Raw genomic sequence first — 17265 nt, 5'->3', positions numbered from 1 at the left:
TTTCTACTGGGAGACGCTCTTCAGCATTTCTTCTAAGCAGGACCAGTGGCGATGAAGCGCCTCATCGTGACTTTAGTGCTCTCTTGCATTCTTTTGAAAGACGTTACACACTTTTTTCCTTGCATCTTTAACACTACTTTAAGCTATGAGTCTCCCCCAAGGGCATGCACCTTCCCTGGAGGTTCTGCAATATCAGGTCAATGGGTATAGTGGATAGAACCAATTTCTAGTCAATGGATTTGCTCTAAAATTCATTTATTATATTGTCTTCAGATAGAGGACCCAACCAATGTTAGAGAGACAAGAACAGACCTTCTGCTTGATCTTAGTCAAAAGGCTCGGAAGTGATGAGGATGCCCTCCAATTTCTGATCCCCTCGCCATGGTTTCCCAAGTGCTGGAGGTGCTTTCCCCACACTGCAGGTCCATACCACCAAATTCATCCTTCCCCACACTGCAGGTCCATACCACCAAGCTCATCCTTCCCCACACTGCAGGTCCACACCACCAAACTCATCCTTTCCCCTCTTTTTCGTTTTCTTTATTCTTCTCTCATACAATACATCCAACTACATTCTCCCCTCCCTTCTCTCAGTTCTCCCCACCTTACCTCTTCCCCAGATCCGTTGCTCCTCTGTTTATATCCCTTCAGGAAAGATCAGGCCTCCAGGGGATATGTATCAGCTGAATGGTGTAACAAAATGCAATAAAGCCTGTCTTACAAAAATTTTGAAAACCTTTTTAGCTATTTTGAGTATATCATTTTGCTTCCACGTAACTTGTACATTTTCTGCTAAAAAGTAAAATTTGCTTGTAGCCTGATAGAGATCCCTTGTTTATAATAGCTACTTCTTACCTAAATGGCTAGTCTTTGTCTCTGACCTCACCCTGAGATTGCATTGTGAGCCCTAAGCTGGCCTAGAACTCACCATATATCCTGGGGTGGCCTAGAACTCACCTTATAGCCTGGGCTGGCCTAGAACTCACCATATAGGCTGGGCTGGCCTAGATCTCAGCATACAGCCTGGTCTGTCCTAGAACTTACCACATAGCCTGTGCTGGCCTTGAAGTCACCATCTAGCCTGGGGTGGCCTTGAACTCACCATATAGTCTGGGGTGGCCTTGAACTTACCATGTAGCCTGGGCTGGCCTAGAACTCACCATATAGCCTGGGGTGGCCTTGAAGTCACCATATAGTCTGGGGTGGCCTTGAAGTCACCATATAGCCTGGGGTGGCCTTGAACTCACCATATAGCCTGGGCTGGCCTTGAACTCACCATATAGCCTGGGCTGGCCTAGAACTCTCCATACAGCCTGGGCTGACCTTGAACTCACCATATAGCCTGGGCTGGCCTTGAAGTCACCATAGAGCCTGGGCTGGCCTAGAACTCTCCATACAGCCTGGGCTGACCTTGAACTCACCATATAGCCTGGGCTGGCCTTGAAGTCACCATAGAGCCTGGGCTGGCCTTGAACTCACCATATAGCCTGGGCTGGCTTTGAACTCACCATATAGCCTGGGCTGGCCTAGAACTCTCCATACAGCCTGGGCTGACCTTGAACTCACCATATAGCCTGGGCTGGCCTTGAACTCACCATATAGCCTGGGCTGGCCTTGAAGTCACCATAGAGCCTGGGCTGGCCTTGAACTCACCATATAGCCTGGGCTGGTCTTGAACTCACCATATAGCCTGGGCTGGCCTTGAACTCACCATATAGCCTGGGCTGGCCTTGAACTCACCATATAGCCTGGGCTGGCCTTGAACTCTCCATACAGCCTGGGCTGACCTTGAAGTCACCATAGAGCCTGGGCTGGCCTTGAACTCACCATATAGCCTGGGCTGGTCTTGAACTCACCATATAGCCTGGGCTGGCCTTGAACTCACCACATGAGTTGGTGATTTGCAGGCCGAATTAGGGAGGAGCTGCTCTTCTTGCCCCACTGATTCCAATGCTCATCTCATCTAGAAGCACAGCCACACCCAAGACAGTGTTTGACAGACGTCCTGGCATCCTGTGACTACTCGAGTTAATGCATAGCTAGCTGTCACAATTCTGTGCTTGTGCATTTGTTTTCTTCCTTCTTGAGCCTTTCTTCTTGAATTTTTCCAGTTATCAATTCAGTGACTTCTCTGTAAGTTATTTGGGTTTTCTAGATACACATCATATTATCAGAAATTTTATTTTTCTCAACTTTTATAAGTTTTATTTATCTTGTTTTACTTACTTACTGTGTATGCATGGGTGAGCTTACATGCTTCAAGGCACATGTCCAGAGGTCAGAGGACAATTTGCAGGAGTTGGTTCTCTCTCCCTTCCAGATCTGTGTCCTGGGGACTGAACCCAGGCTGCCAGTCTTGGGCACATTTTCTCATGTGCCACTATAGACAAGGCTTGTTTTCCCAAACACTTGTGCAGCTAATTAACAATTTTAAATGCATTACAATAAAGTATTTAAAAATATTACTTGATTGTATTTTTATATCTTGATGATATTTTATAGCTTGATGTTTTTATTATTAATTTTGTTTGCACATCATTTCTATTTTTGTCTTAATTACTTTTTCTTTCTCAGTAATGGCCTTTTTGAGATCATGCTAGCATACCCCAAAATTCATATGCCATAAAATTATAAAATGTGTGAGTCAATGTTTAATATAATCAGAACTGAGCAGCCAGAACTAATATCTAATTTCATGACTTTAAAAAAATGTTTTTCATAAATTTTCTAACCATGTATATGTATGTGTGTGTATATGTGCATGTTAGCGCAGGTACCTGTGCAGGCCAGAAGAGGGCAGAAGATCCCCTGGGGCTGGGGTTTCATCCTGTATTGAACAACCTGATGTAGATGCTTGGATCTGGAATTGGGTCCTCTGCAAGATCATTATTCATTCTTTTTTTTTTAAATATTTATTTATTTATTTATTTATGATGTATACAATATTCTGTCTGTATGCCTGAAGGCCAGAAGAGGGCGCCAGACCTCTTTACAGATGGTTGTGAGCCACCATGTGGTTGCTGGGAATTGAACTCAGGACCTTTAGAAGAGCAGGCAATGCTCTTAACCACTGAGCCATCTCTCCAACCCCTCATTATTCATTCTTAACAATCCCTGAGCCATCTCTCCAGCCATGTCAGGAAGTTTTTTTCCTTAACCTAAAGACTACCAGGAACACTGCATGTCCCTTGGCTTAACCCTATGCAGTTGTTGTTTCCAAGTTTATTCATTCTGGATATTTTATCTAAATTGATTAATGCAAAATGTGGCCTTTTATGCCTGCATTTTTCTGCCCTCAACATTGCATATTGTCAGATGATCCATCATAAGGACATTGCAAATTTTGCTTTCCCGTTAGTCATTCGACACGTGCTGGGAGTTTCCACACATTTTGAACATTGCACTATGAACATTTGTATGCAAGTGTTTGTGTTCACATAAACTTTAATTCTTTAAAAAAATATATCTAGGGGTAGAGTTTCTGGGCCATATGCTGCCCCTAGGTTTAACGATATTAACTATTTTGCCAAATAAATACCTATGGCCAGTGTGGTTTGAAATTCCCAGTTTCCCACCAACTGTGTATCTTAGCCATCCTGCCAGATGTAACGTTTATTTATTTTTGTAGTTTTCATTGCTCTTTCCCAATAATTAGCAGTGTTAGGCGTCTTTTTATGTGCTTACTGGCAAGCTTACTGTCTTTGGAGAAAATCCTTTCTGAATCTAAAACTTAGAAATTATTTGTCTTTTTATAAGGTGTAAGACTCCTTAAACATTCTGGATTCAGGCCTCTTACCACATGAATTATTTATAGATATTTGCTTCATTTTGTTGGTTTTCTCTGCAGGTCGTTGATGCCTGAGAACACGAATGCTCCTGTGATAACATCTCGTCTGTTTGCTTTGTCCTTTGCCAGTTTGGACTTTGGTGTTGTATCTAGGAAGTCAGAGCTGATGCGTGGTCATGAAAATGGACTCATATTTTTAAAATGTCATAGCTGTGGTTATTGTAGGCAGAGTATGATCTGCTTTGAGCAAATTTTTGCATATCACCATTTGCAAGGGAGGGGTCCAGATTCTTTTTTTTTTCCCTGCATACGGATGTCTAACTCACTTGTTGGAAAGAATATTTACTTGAATTTTCCTGACATTTCCTGTGAATCAGCCCATTATAAATGCAAGGGTTGATCTCTGATCTTTTGATGGTATTTCATCGATCTTGATGTCATCTTTCAGGATTGTTTCTTTGCCTTTCGCCTTCATCAATCTTCTATGTGTAATATGATTTCTTTGTATTTATTGTGTGCTGTTCATGAGCACCTTAAACTTGTGACTTCATGTTTTGAATTTTTTGGAAAATTGCCTCCGATGTTTCTTCATATTACTGCTTTTGCCTCATTGAGTATGGTTAAGTAATATGCCATTATAATTAAGTCATATTTCTTGAATAGAATTGAAACCACACACAGAGACACACATACACATACATACATGCACACACATACCTTCACATGCATATATGTATACACACATCACACACACACACAGCACCTGCTTTTGGAAGGCACTTCTCCCTTGCTCTATCCCTTTCTGCTTCTTGATAACTCATGCCCGTCTTTTCTAAGTGCAAACACAAAGCCATAAAAATTCCCTGGGAAAGATTTACTCTCTTCCTTGTGTTTACTCTCTTCCTCATCGGTTTTTCAAGCCCCTCCTTTGGGCAGTTGTTGTCACGGTTTGTGAGCATTAGTTTGCCTGTCTATGTATTTTTCTCCCCAATGCAGACCTCTTATGATCAAGGGTCACGCCTGAGTTATTTTTGTCTGCCAGTTGCCTAGTGAGATTTTTTAAACCAGTAAACACTCAATAAAGACTGAATAAATAAATAAGCCTTCCCCCAGAGATCTCTGTCTTCCTGTTCTTCATGCTCTGTGCATTAATTGCGTCAATTACCTTAAGTGTTCCATTGCTGATTGCTGAAACCGGGCACAGGCCTCAGACCGTTTATAACCACACAGCAGTTTTATTGAAGCAAGAATACAGGGTGACAGTGTCTGGAGAAGGATATGCGTATTTAAATAATCACGAGATTTCATGTTCGGGCTTCTGTCCTTCCCCTGCTGTGTTAAATAAGACACGCGTTGTCTCCGACTCTGGAGCCATAGTCATTGTGTCTGGAAGGTCCCTTAACACCAGGAGTGCAGAGACTGTTGGTCTAAGTTAGGATGTCTATTGCTGGGAAGAAACGCGATGGCCAAAAGCAAGTTGGGGAGGATTTGGCTTACACGTCCAGATCATACTCCATCTTTGGAAGAAGTTAGAACAGGAACTCAAGCAGGGTAGGAGCTGATGCAGGAAGCAGGAGCTGATGCAGGATCCATGGAGAAATGCTATTTACAGGCTGGCTCCCTTGGTTTGCTCAGTCTGCTTCCTTCCTTCCTTCCTTTTTTTTTTTTTTTGTTTTTTTAATTTCAAGACAGTATTTCACTCCGTAGCCCTGGCTGGCCTGGAACTCACTCTGTAGACCTGGCTGGCCTCAAACTCGCAGAGATCTGCCTGCCTCTGCCTCACAAGAGCTGGAATTAAAGGCATGTGCCACCACCGCCAGCCTCATCCTCCTTTCTTATAGAACTCAAGACCACCAGCCGAGGGACAGCATTACCCACAATGGACTGGGTTCTTCCTCATCAATTAGTAATTATAAATTACTCTATAAAGTTGCCTATAGCCTAATCATATGGAGGCATTTTCTTGAGGCTCCCTCCTATCACATGACTTTAACTTGAGTCAAGTTGACACAAACAAAACAAAACAAAACAAAACAAAACTATCTAATACTCAGCCCCTGGGCCATGCCACTCACAAGTAGCTTGCCATACAAGCACGCTACAGTCATGTGATCAAGAGTAACAGTCAAGTTGCCTGGCTCTTCCAAAACTAAGTTCAAGCTACCTATGTCATGGATTCCACTCTATGAGTTCAGCTAACTGGAGATGGCCATCTCTACTGAGCATGTGCAGACTTTTCTTGCCATGTACACTAACTTCAGCATAAAACTACTTACATAGCTTGCATAGAGTTAGGTATTCCAAGTAATCTAGAGAGAATTTAAAAGTGTATGGAAAATAATGACATATACATCAGTGAATTAGCATTGAGAGTTCCGAAATCAACCCCTGTATCTATGGTGAACTGATGTTACACTATACACAAATACTGTGTCACACTATATATGAGCAACCCAATATTCCAGTTTCAATGAAAGAGCCTAGAACCCAGCTGTCAAAGACACCAAGGAAGACACAAATCCAATTACTATTATTTTCAAATGCTCCAGGCTGATCCATCATGCCCACAAACAACTCACAGAATCACGGCTATAGCCTCACTTCCTTTTAGTTGGTATAACATGAGGCGAAGGTCAAGGTGAAGTATCAGGAAGGTTTGGAGATGAGCACCCTGACCCAGTTCAGATGATTTTCAAACACTGGGAGAGGTGTGATGTTGGGACAGCTCTTCTCGCTTTGAGAGCAACACGCGCCCTTCAGTCCTTGACCTGTGAAGCATCAGCGTTCTGCTAAACCAAACCCAAGTTGCCTTGTGAGGAAATCCAGATGTACTTTGAAATATATTATCTTGTCAGTAGCTACTTGGTGTCAGAATCATGGATATCCACTTAGACAATCTAACCAGATGTTAAGTAGCTCAAACAATGGCAGAAGGAAGAGGAAGCAATAATTTGACCACAGTTTGGGAACCACTGAAGATTTTAAGTTACAGTTCTAGCTCATCTACCCTCACTTAAGTTCTTAGCTAAGAACTCTCAGAAGGACGGGTGTGAGGGGAGTCTTCATTTATCTGAGACTGTCTTTTTTTATTCCTTTAAGATTTATTTATTTATTTATCATTTGTATTCGTGTGTCTATGAGTCTACGCACACTGCTTGCTTGCAGGTGCCTGTGAAGGCCAGCAGAAGCTGTGGGATCCCCAGGAACTGGAGTTCCAGAACGTTGTGAATGCCTGATGTGGGAGCTGGGACCTGAGCCCCAGGTTTTCTGCAGGACCAGCAAATGCTCTAAACTGTTGAGCCATCTCTCTGGACCCAAAGACTTACTTTTTAAAAATTGTTATATTTGTGCTCATTTTAATGCAATTACTAAAGGGCATGCCTATCTCATTTCCCTTGGAGAGAAACCTTTATCTCTTTCACAGCCCTTTCCTCGCGTGTATTCTACGCTTGGTTCCACACCCCCTCCCTCCATTGTGCATGCTTTCTGACATGCCGTAGGTATTAAGTAGATGCTTCCTAAATCACGTAAGGGATGTGAGGCAGTTGTCATGCCACAGAAAGCTCAAATCTTTCCCACCACTGAATTTCCTACTTTATCTTCCAACCTGTTAAATGTTGTTGGAGGACGTGATCCTATTGGGCTGATAGAATGCTGCATTTAATTCCCGCTATTAAATCCAGCTGGGCCTCTGGTGCGACCGGGCAGTCTTTTTTTTTAATGAGGTCTTGTTACTTTTTTAGAACATTCACAGTCCCAGCTTATTCCACATACTTTAACCCATCACTGATCCATACTACCTTCCTTTACCCTTGGCAGCAAAGCTGTGGAAAATGTCTCACTGCCTGGCCCTTCCTCTAGAGGTATTTCTGCATGGCCATGTCTAGGTATATGTCCTAGTTTTTGCCTTCTGATTGCAAACCTCCCCATCTTTTATTGTCTGTTACTGTCCCCTTCCGACCTGCCTCTCCACCCATTAAATACAGAACAGTGATTTGCTGGTAAGCCAAGGTCACTTGCTCTGGTTATTACCCATAACAAACCACTCCAAAGTTATTGGTGTAGACCAGCAATCATTATCTGTGAGTCAGGAAGTCAGGAAGGGCACAGCAAGTGAGAATGACCGCTTGTTGTGTGAGTCACTTTCATGGCTGTGACAAAATGCCCAACCATAAAGCCCTTCTGGAAAGACAGGTGTATTCTGACTTGTAGTTAGAGGGTATCGTCCACCATGTTGGGGATGGTATGGTCACAGGAGCGAAGTGGCTGGTCATATTGTATGCAATAAAGATTAGCCATCATGTTTTTGCCCCATGATACTCATGCATTTATTTGGAAAGACAAGATCGCCTAAATGTTCGTTACACATGATGAGAGAAACAAAGGCAGGACTGGGCACTGGAAGCCTTCCCGTGGCTCCTGCCTAGGGGTTAGCCTTCTCATAGCATGGAAGACTCAAAGCCTTTGGAAGTCTTCAATGGTAGGAGTTTAAGGTTTTATGTGTGTCTCACTGTCTTTCTTTCTTTAAATTAAAAATATGTATTTATCAAATGGTGGTGGCACACACCTTTAATCCCAGCACTTGGGAGGCAGAGGCAGATGGATCTCTGTGAGTTTGAGGCCAGTTTGGTCTACAGAGTAAGTTCCAGGACAGCCAAGGCTACACAAAGAAATCCTGTCCTGAAAGCAAAACCAAAACAATACACACAGACACAGACACACACACACACACACACACACATCTATACAAATATATTTAGAGTTATTTATTTCATGTGCATGAATATTTGCTTTCTGCATCACATACACATATGTGCCTGGTGTCATGGAGGTCAGAGGAGGGCATCGGGTCCCCTGGAACTGGAGTTGCAGGTAGTTGTGAGCCACCGTGTGGGTGCTGAGACACAAGCTCACTGGTGTCCTTTCATGCTGAGCAGCTTACCTGCCCTCTGATTCTCCCTTAGATGCAAGTTTCTCCTAGCTTCCATATTTGCTGCACTGTGTTGCTTGAAAGAATGAAGACTTTTACCTGTGTTCAAGGGAGAAGGGCCTGAGCCCTTACATTTCAAAGTCAAGAGAGTAGGAAATCGAATTATGGACCAGGCAGACAGCAGATAATTTGCGGCAGCCACTGGAGAAAATGTGCACTTCCACGTCGTTTGTGCTTACCACCTGCCCAAATCCAACCTAATCCTTGACCTAAAAGTCGGAGAGCTTCCCAATGATGAGGCTCCTTCAATGACTCTTTCTTTTCCACTTGCCTGTGTTATCCGCTGCCTGAAACTTGATCTTGGACCATGATCACGGACTTCCCCTCCTTAAATTCTTTCATTGGTGCCATTTCCTCTTTCAATTACACTGCTATAATTTTCTTTCTTATTCCCCCTTGTCTTATTGAGGCATGAATCATTCTTGCCATGATCTCCTGCCTTCCTTGTCCTCTATGTTCCCTGGCATTGCCCTGTGAATGTAATCCTAATTTGCAAAATGCAAAGGGCCTTTTGCTTATTATTATCGGAGATGAGATCTTACGCAGTTCAGGTTGACTTTAAACTGAAGATGGCTGAACTCCTGTTCTTGTCCCTGCCTTACAAGTCCTAAGATACAGGTACATACCACAATTCTCGCCTAATCCCCCAGGGGGATTTTTCAAAGCTCTCATACCCTTGACTATCTCTGTATCATTTTGTACTAGTGACATCTACACATTTGTATAATGGAGCTAATTAATAGGAACTTTCTGAAGAACCTTCCTTCCTTCCTTCCTTCCTTCCTTCCTTCTTTCCTTCTTCCCTCCCTCCCTTCCTTCCTGTAGAAGGAGCGGTGGGCTGCTTCCTGCCACCCAGCTCCCAGCTGCCTGGCTAGCTTATGCCCCAAAATAACAACACACAAATTGTATTCATTTAAACACTGCTTGGCCCATTAGTTCTAGCCTCTTATTAGCTAGTTCTCACATCTTGATTAACCCAGTTCTGATAATCTGTGTAGCACCACGAGGTTGTGGCTTACTGGAAAGGATCTTAACCTGCGTCCATCTTGGAGCGGAGAGCTATATCGTCTGCCTCACTTCCCTTCTTCCCAGCATTCTGTTCTGTTTACTCCACCCACCTATGTTCTGACCTATCAGGCCAAGCAGTTTCTTTATTAATTAGCCAATGAAAGCAACAGATAGACAAATGACCTTCCCACATCACCTTCCTTCCTTTCTTTTTTGAGGTTTCCATGTGTAACCTAGGATGTCCTTGAACTCACAACCTTCCTGCCTCAGGCTCCAAAGTGCTGGAACCACAGGTGTGTGCACACATCCCTGCTCTTGTCCTCAGAGTGTTCTCTTCATCAGAGGGGCTTATTCACTATCCCCAGCTTTGACTTTCTTCCATATCTTTAAGACCTATCTCTGTAAAGCCGTTCTCAACTACTCTGTCTCTGCTGTCTGACTTTCCATTTTTTTGTGTTTTTTTTTTAAATCATTAGGTGGTACTGGAGAGATGGCTCAGTGGTTAAGAGCACTTGTTGCTATTGCAGAGGAACCAGGTTGGTACTCAGCACCCACATGGTGATTCTCAACTATTGATAACTCCAGTTCTAGAGGGTCCAGCTCTTCTGACCTCCAAAGGCACAGACATGTACACAGCACACATACATACATAAAGGCAAAACACTCTAATACATAAAATAAAAATAAATTTTAAACAGCAGCAACCAAACAAATTAGGCATGTTAGAATTCTTCGGAGTCTGTACCCTTTGTTACTGTGAGTTTGGAAGAAGTAACAGATTTGGGTCCCAGTTTTATTATACAAATCTTAAACAACGTAGTAACACTTTATATAAACATATAGTAACAAAAAAGTAGACATTTCTAGACTTAACTATGCATGGTGACATATGTTTGTAATCCCTGTACTTGGGATGCACAGACAGAAGGATCAAGAGTTCGATAGGAACCTGGGCTGTGTGGTGAGTTCGGAGCCAGAAATGAGCTATGTGAACACACTGATTTCATTTCACTTGGGTCTATATACAGCCGTGAAAATATGGGGTTTTGTGGTAGATCTGCAAAGTCTCATTCAAGTAGTCTGAGTTGTATCCCCGAGAGCTTGATTCCTATGAGACATTGTAGCTTGTTTGACCTGGTAGAGATTGTTGCATTTTGCTTGAACCTTTGTTATCTATGGATGTAGCATAGACCATACAGAACCATATCTTGGCACAGGAGATACTTCACAAACCCTGATGTCTAGAAGTCTAAGACATGGCTGCATGGTGTGTTTGTGGCTTAGGCTTTCTTATGATGGTGCAATCAAGAAGTTAGCACGGCCTTGATTGCATCTTGATAGCCCAGCACTTCTAAGTTCATTCCCATGGATGCTGACTGGACTACAGTTTCTTGCCATGCAATCCCTCTTTGTAGGATTATACACTACAAGACTGTCCTTCAGTAGAGCGATGAAGAGTAAATGAGCCCAATAGCAAAGGCACAGCCTTTATACTCTCAAAGGACATGAGGACTCTTGCTGTCCTCCTCCAGAATGCTACAGGAAGAAAGGGTATGAACACCAGGATGCCAGAGCACTGGTGACCATATTGGAGGCTGGCTGCCAGCTGAGGCATCCGGCCCAGGTGTGTTTAGTCTTCCAATACCACCCTGTTGCTTCAGGGCTATGCCAAATCATCTCAGTTTCCATATACGTTGGACTGTTTTCTGAATCTGCCCCATGTTTGCACTGCAGAGGGAGCCATCAGGAACCTGGGTGGAGTTTGATCCTGTAGTTCACTTCTTAAACTGTCTTACAATGTCTAGGATCATGTGCCTCTCCAGACTGAGCCCTGGATTTCCTTACAGTTCTCTGGGTTATTTTTTCTTAACTACTCCATCTCCTCAAACTCTCCAGTCCTCTGTTTTTTTCTGGTCCTTTGATGGAAACTGGGAGATTTGCTCTGCTGACTTGACCATAAACTTCCTGCAGCTGAGTTGACTTCCACACCGAAGTCTTTCGCACACACAAAAGGTTTCCCCTGCATGAGTCAGCTCACAGATCCTCTTGTCCAGGAAAAGGGTCTCCTAAGAGTTTTGGGTGTCTTTTTTTATCAACCCTACGGTCACTGTCTGTTTACTCTTAGGCTGAGCTGGGGCTATAGCATGTGGCTTGCAATAATCTTGATTAAGATAGAAAGGAGGGAAAGGAAGAGGAGGAAAAATAACATTCCTTACTTTATTATCTTTGGCAGGACCTTATTTTCACTCCATGGGTCTGAGAGGGAGGACTTATCTCGGGCTCTTGTGTCTGTTCTGAATTCACAGCTTTTTGGTGTGGAGTGATTTCAGTACAGGCTGGGGACAAGAAAGGAAAAGAACAGTCTCAAGAAATATATCAGATGGCTCATGATTTTCTTTCATTGCTGGGACTTTCAATCTTTAGTAACTTGAAGCCTTTCAGCTGAGATTTTGGTTATATTCAGTATTAGTTTGCCAGATAAAATACAAGCCATCCTGTATCTTTTTTTTGTCTTAAATATTGCACAACACACACACTAAAAACATTTATTATTAAAGGGGAGAGGAAAATCTACTAAAATATACTTCATTTGAAAATTCCTTAATGATATCTGATACTTTGTATGCTAATTTAAAAAATAAAGTGTATCAGTATTATTTATCTGAAAAAGAAATTTTGCTAGGCATGTTGCCCATTTGGCATATAAGCCACGCAACCCCAATGGGCAGGAAAGGATAGAACATACTTACTCCCCTTTACCTAGATCAGAAACTTCACCCCATTATCTCACCAGCTGCCTCCTACTTCCTCTTTCTGTGGAAGAAAAGAATGTATTTAGCCTCTGCACTGTTGATAGATGATGTGAACAGCTTCCAGTTTTCTCCCTCCTTTGAATAATGCCACGGTGGCATTCATTTACATTCATCTTTGCATACTTTTAATCTCAGTTGCTTTCTGCCAAATGAGGAAGTGCAACTGCCTGTCTCAAGGGGCTGTTGTGAGAATCAAATGACAGGGTAAGTGTGACTGTGCCCAGGAAGCTGTCAAATGACAGAGAAGATTGTTGGGCACTTGCCTTGGGTTGTGTTGGACTCACACACATGCAAGCTCAGTTTCCTTGACTGCTGTGGTTTGAGGAGGAAATGTTCCCATGGGCTCATGTGTTGAACACTTGGCGCCTACTGATGGTGCTATTTTTGGAGGCAGAACCCAAATAGATCACTTGGGGGAGGTGTGCCCTCGATACCTGGACCCCTCCTTAGTCCTGTTGATTGTCCACCACGAAGCAAGCAGCCCCTTTCACTACACACTTCCACCGCCAACATGATCAGCCTGACATGGGCCAAACCAATGGACCCAAGGACTGCACACAACCCATCAGATTAAAAAAAACAAAGAAACTTTTCAGAGTATAGTTTTTGCTATTTGGCCTTGTAATCTATTCTATCAAATTCTGGCATGGGACTTTAAAAATTTGATTCTATATAATTAAAAGATGAATAACAGAATTAAGTGTACTTTAAAAAATATTTATTTATTTAAACTAATGCTGTGTGCATATGTGTGTGTGTTGGGGGTGGTACCTGTAACGATCAGAGACATTGGATGCCCTGGAGCTAGAATTACAGGTAGTTGTGAGCTGCCTGGGTGCTGGGGATTGAGCTTAGGTCTCCTGGAAAAACACTTTAAAAATGCTCTTAACCACGGAACCATCTCCAGCTCCTATTCGTACCCTCTGCATTTACTTTTCCCTTCTATTTCCTTCTCCCTCGGGTTATTTTTTTCTGAGATCCCTTTTCCAAATCACCTGTTTAGAAAGTGATTTCCTAAACTTGTCAGCCCTCAGAGTTTTCTATCTTCTTTTTGGTGCGGGAGGAGGAGAGGGTTAGAGGGTATCACTATAGAGCGCAGACCAGCCTTGTAATGTTATCCTTATGCCTCAGCTCCCTGAATTACAGGTGGGTACCCCATGCTCAGCCTCGTTTTCTAGTTTTACAGGAGTGTCTATCAAATTCTCAGGCGATTCAGCCAGGCCCAGGAACCCCAGGTCCCAAACACCATCTCAGTATGGCAAGTGTTGGCAGTAGCTCGACAGAGTCACACACCGGAAGACATTTCACTTTGATATGGCCAAAATTATCTCAAAGCAAAACGATGAATATTCATGGTTGAATAATCTACAGGTGTCTCCAGAGTCTCAGAATGACTCCGATTAAGCCTCTGTGGGGGTTTGTTTGGCCAACTCGCCTGGATCTAGGATCACTGAGGCTCACCTAGGACCATCTAGGATCACACATCCAGGCAGGTCTATGTGGGTGTTTCTGGAGACGCTTCACCCAAGAGGGAAAGCACACTTTGAATATGAATGACTTCATCCTCAGATTGGAATCCTAGACTAGCATGAAAGGAAAGACAGGAGAAAAGCAAGCTGAGCGAGAGCATTTGCCCCTGCTTCCCGGTGGATACTTGATGCAGTCAAGTTCCTCCTGTTCGCACCACCATTTCTCCCTGGGACAGAGTGGCCCTTCAAATAGCAGATAAATCGATCATTCCTCCCTTGAGTTGCCTTTGTGAGGTGTGTGATAAGAGCAAGGAGAAAAGTGACCGGAAGCAGGAAATGGGTACGGAGGCCTGGAGCTCTCGCGGTGGCCCACTGGCCACACTGTTCACAGGTTCACAGGCCTTTACAACCGGTCCGTGGGAAAATGCGGAGTATAGAGCTACTGGCCTCAGAGCCGCGGAATACTGCAAGCAGAATTTAGTGGGCCGTTCTGCTGAGTTCAGAAGAGCAGGATCCTGGAGTTTCATCTCATGAGGACTCTGCTGAAGCCTGGGTCAGAAGATACTAGGATAATATTGTCAAGCAGTTCGGCTGCAGTGTGTCCATTTTCTAGAAATCTGTGAGACGGAAGGCGATTGCGCACTAAGTGGTTCCGGTGGTGGAGATTTCAAGATGGCGCAGCACTCTGGCTGTGGTATGATTTTTACGCACTGAGTTTATAATGAGGATTCAAATCAGAAAGAGATGAAACATATAAAGTTTGCTCATGAAAATGGTTTGAGGTTAGTTACAGACCATGGGGTGCAGACAGAGCACCTGTAGTCATTAACTCTTTTCAGGAGAAACCGTGTGTTTTGCATGTGCAAAACGGGCAAGGTGCCTTGAGAGTAAGACCCTACCCAGCACGAGGTTCCAGTGTCTAGAAATACAAATTCAGCTGAAAAAAGAGAGACTAAATTAGATGGCCGCCGAAGGGAATCGCTGCTGAAAGACAGCTGTCCCGGGAGGTGCTTTCCTGCTTCAGCCCAGGAGAGAGAAGGCCACAGCAGTGACTGAAGGCCGCTAGACTGCGTTTCCAGCCGCCGACAGAGCTTGCCATTGTTATCCACCTCGGGTTGGTTTTGCAGGAGTTATGAAGTCGTGGAGGCTTGCAGCAAGATTCCGTACAGCTGCGAGGATCAGATGGTGTGTGGCAAGGTAGGGTTTCCTGCAAGGAGGCTGTTAAGGCGAGACCCAGGCTTCAGTGGAGATTCTGGATTATGGGACACCACTAAGGGATGGGTTTGGTCTAAAAAGGAGATTACCGTTGTGTGGTGGACTGCAAGGCCACAGGGTTGGGGATCCCCTAGACTGTTGGGGATCAGGATTTGTTACTTTCCCTCATGGGGTTCATCTGTGCTTAAGCCTGATCTTTCCTCACTATCCTTGCTTCTTCTGGAGCGGGAATATTTATTCTGGGACATTGTATATGACAAATATTATGAAGTTTTGATTTTCATTGGGTCTCACTTAAGAGATTGCCATGAGTTTAAAAAAAGCAAACTTTCGAACAATATTAGAACTGTTAAGATTTAGGGTACTCTTGAAGACAGGCTAAATGCAGTTTTGTTTGAGATAGCCAAAAGCCTTTTGGGGAACCAGAAGTGGACTGTTATGGACTGAAATGGGTGTCACTGACAAGAGTAGACTTGTAATAGTTAATCATCAACTAACAATTGACAGGATTTAGGATTGCCATATGGGTGGGTGTGTCTATGGAGGTGTTTCTAGGGGGATTTAACTGTAGCAGAGAGGCCACCCTACACGTGCGCAGAATGGGCTATCACAATAGATAAATAAAAAAGGCAATAATGAAAAAATAGGCTAAGAACTTAAAATGATTGTTTTCTACTTCCTGGCTGTGGATGCAGTGTGACCAGCAATCTCCTGTTCCCACCTCCCGTGTCAGGGATGAGAAAAGTAGCCAAGGCGGTCATCACAGTGGCCCTGTTTACTCCATACCTTGCTGCTTGATTCAAAAGGTAGAGTTACTTAGTCAATGAAAAAAATGAAGATATGACTGATTCTAGGTATGACTGAGGGAGAAGACAGCCAGAAAGCAGCTGGAAGGGTTCACACTGAACTGGGCCACGAGAGGAGACTCACAGGTGGGGGTGAGGGTGGGGATGGGGTGAGGAAGGGAAGAGAAAAGAGAGAGGAGGTAAAGAGAAGAGCTATGGGTCAAAAAGCACCAAGAGAACAAAGAGGACATGTAGCCAGAATGGCTGGGGTTTATAGCAAAGGAGAAGCTGCGGGGAGGGACATGAAGCTCAGGGGCTACATAGGTTTAGGGTAGAGGTCAGGGGATGCCAGCCAGGATGACTCTGTAACAGGTACTTGTGAGTAGGGCCTGAGGGTAACTGGTGGCCAGAGTCCACGCCTCAGTCAGTCACTTGTCCCAAGTTTCTTTGAGACTTAATACTTAGAAGTCTCATATATATAGTTTTTCTTTTTAAATGAATTTTTTATATAATATATTTTGATCATGCTGTTCCTCTCCCCAGCACCTCTCAGATACTTCCTGTTTCCCTCCCCACCAACCACTCCAGGGCCTGAAGCCTGCCCTGGAGTGTGGTTGGAGGACACGCCATTAGGAAAAACTGATTTTCCATTTGTTAGCTGGTACCAACTGCAAAGAGAGTTTTGATTGCACTGGGATCTCATGTCCACTTTCCTCTCTCAGTTCCGAGACCCTGTCAGGTTTGAATCTATGCAAGTCTTGTGTGTACTGTCACAATCTCTGTGAGTTCAAATATGCATCAGTCCTCTTGTGTCTGGAAGACACTTTCTCCTTGAAGTCATCCATTACTTCTAGATCTTACAATCTTTCTGCTGCCTCTTCCGCATAGATTCCTGAGCCTTGATGGGAGAAGGGGTTTGGTAAATGGCATGAGAAGTCGTTCTGTATATGTATTACTTTTATTGGTTAATGAATAAAGCTGCTTTGGCCTGTGGCAGGGCAGAATAGAGCAAGGCAAGAATTCCAAGCAGAGATAGAGGAGAAAGTAGGCAGAGTCAAGGAGACACCATGTAGCTGCCAAAGGAGAAAGATGCCTGTTGGAGCCTGCTGAAACCTGGAGGGTAGGTCATGAACTTGTGGTGATTCACAGATTAATAGAGATGGGTTGACTTCAGATATAAGAGTTAGCTAGAAATATG

General features: G+C 43.7%; 1 non-coding gene across 1 annotated transcript; it reads right to left on the bottom strand.

Moving 5' to 3' along the window:
- Positions 1 to 159: 159 nt before the first annotated feature.
- On the bottom strand, positions 160 to 349 carry LOC121443702. The gene has a single exon (XR_005973688.1). It is a non-coding gene; the product is annotated as a U2 spliceosomal RNA (small nuclear RNA).
- Between the last annotated feature and the right edge of the window lie 16916 nt (positions 350 to 17265).

This window comes from Microtus oregoni, unplaced genomic scaffold, assembly GCF_018167655.1.
Source record: "Microtus oregoni isolate MIOR12 unplaced genomic scaffold, Mior012 000002F_ref0000024, whole genome shotgun sequence".
Taxonomy (NCBI): Eukaryota; Metazoa; Chordata; class Mammalia; order Rodentia; family Cricetidae; genus Microtus; species Microtus oregoni.
The sequence above is the reverse complement of the archived record's forward strand: the minus strand, read 5'-3'. Positions and strand labels throughout refer to the sequence as shown.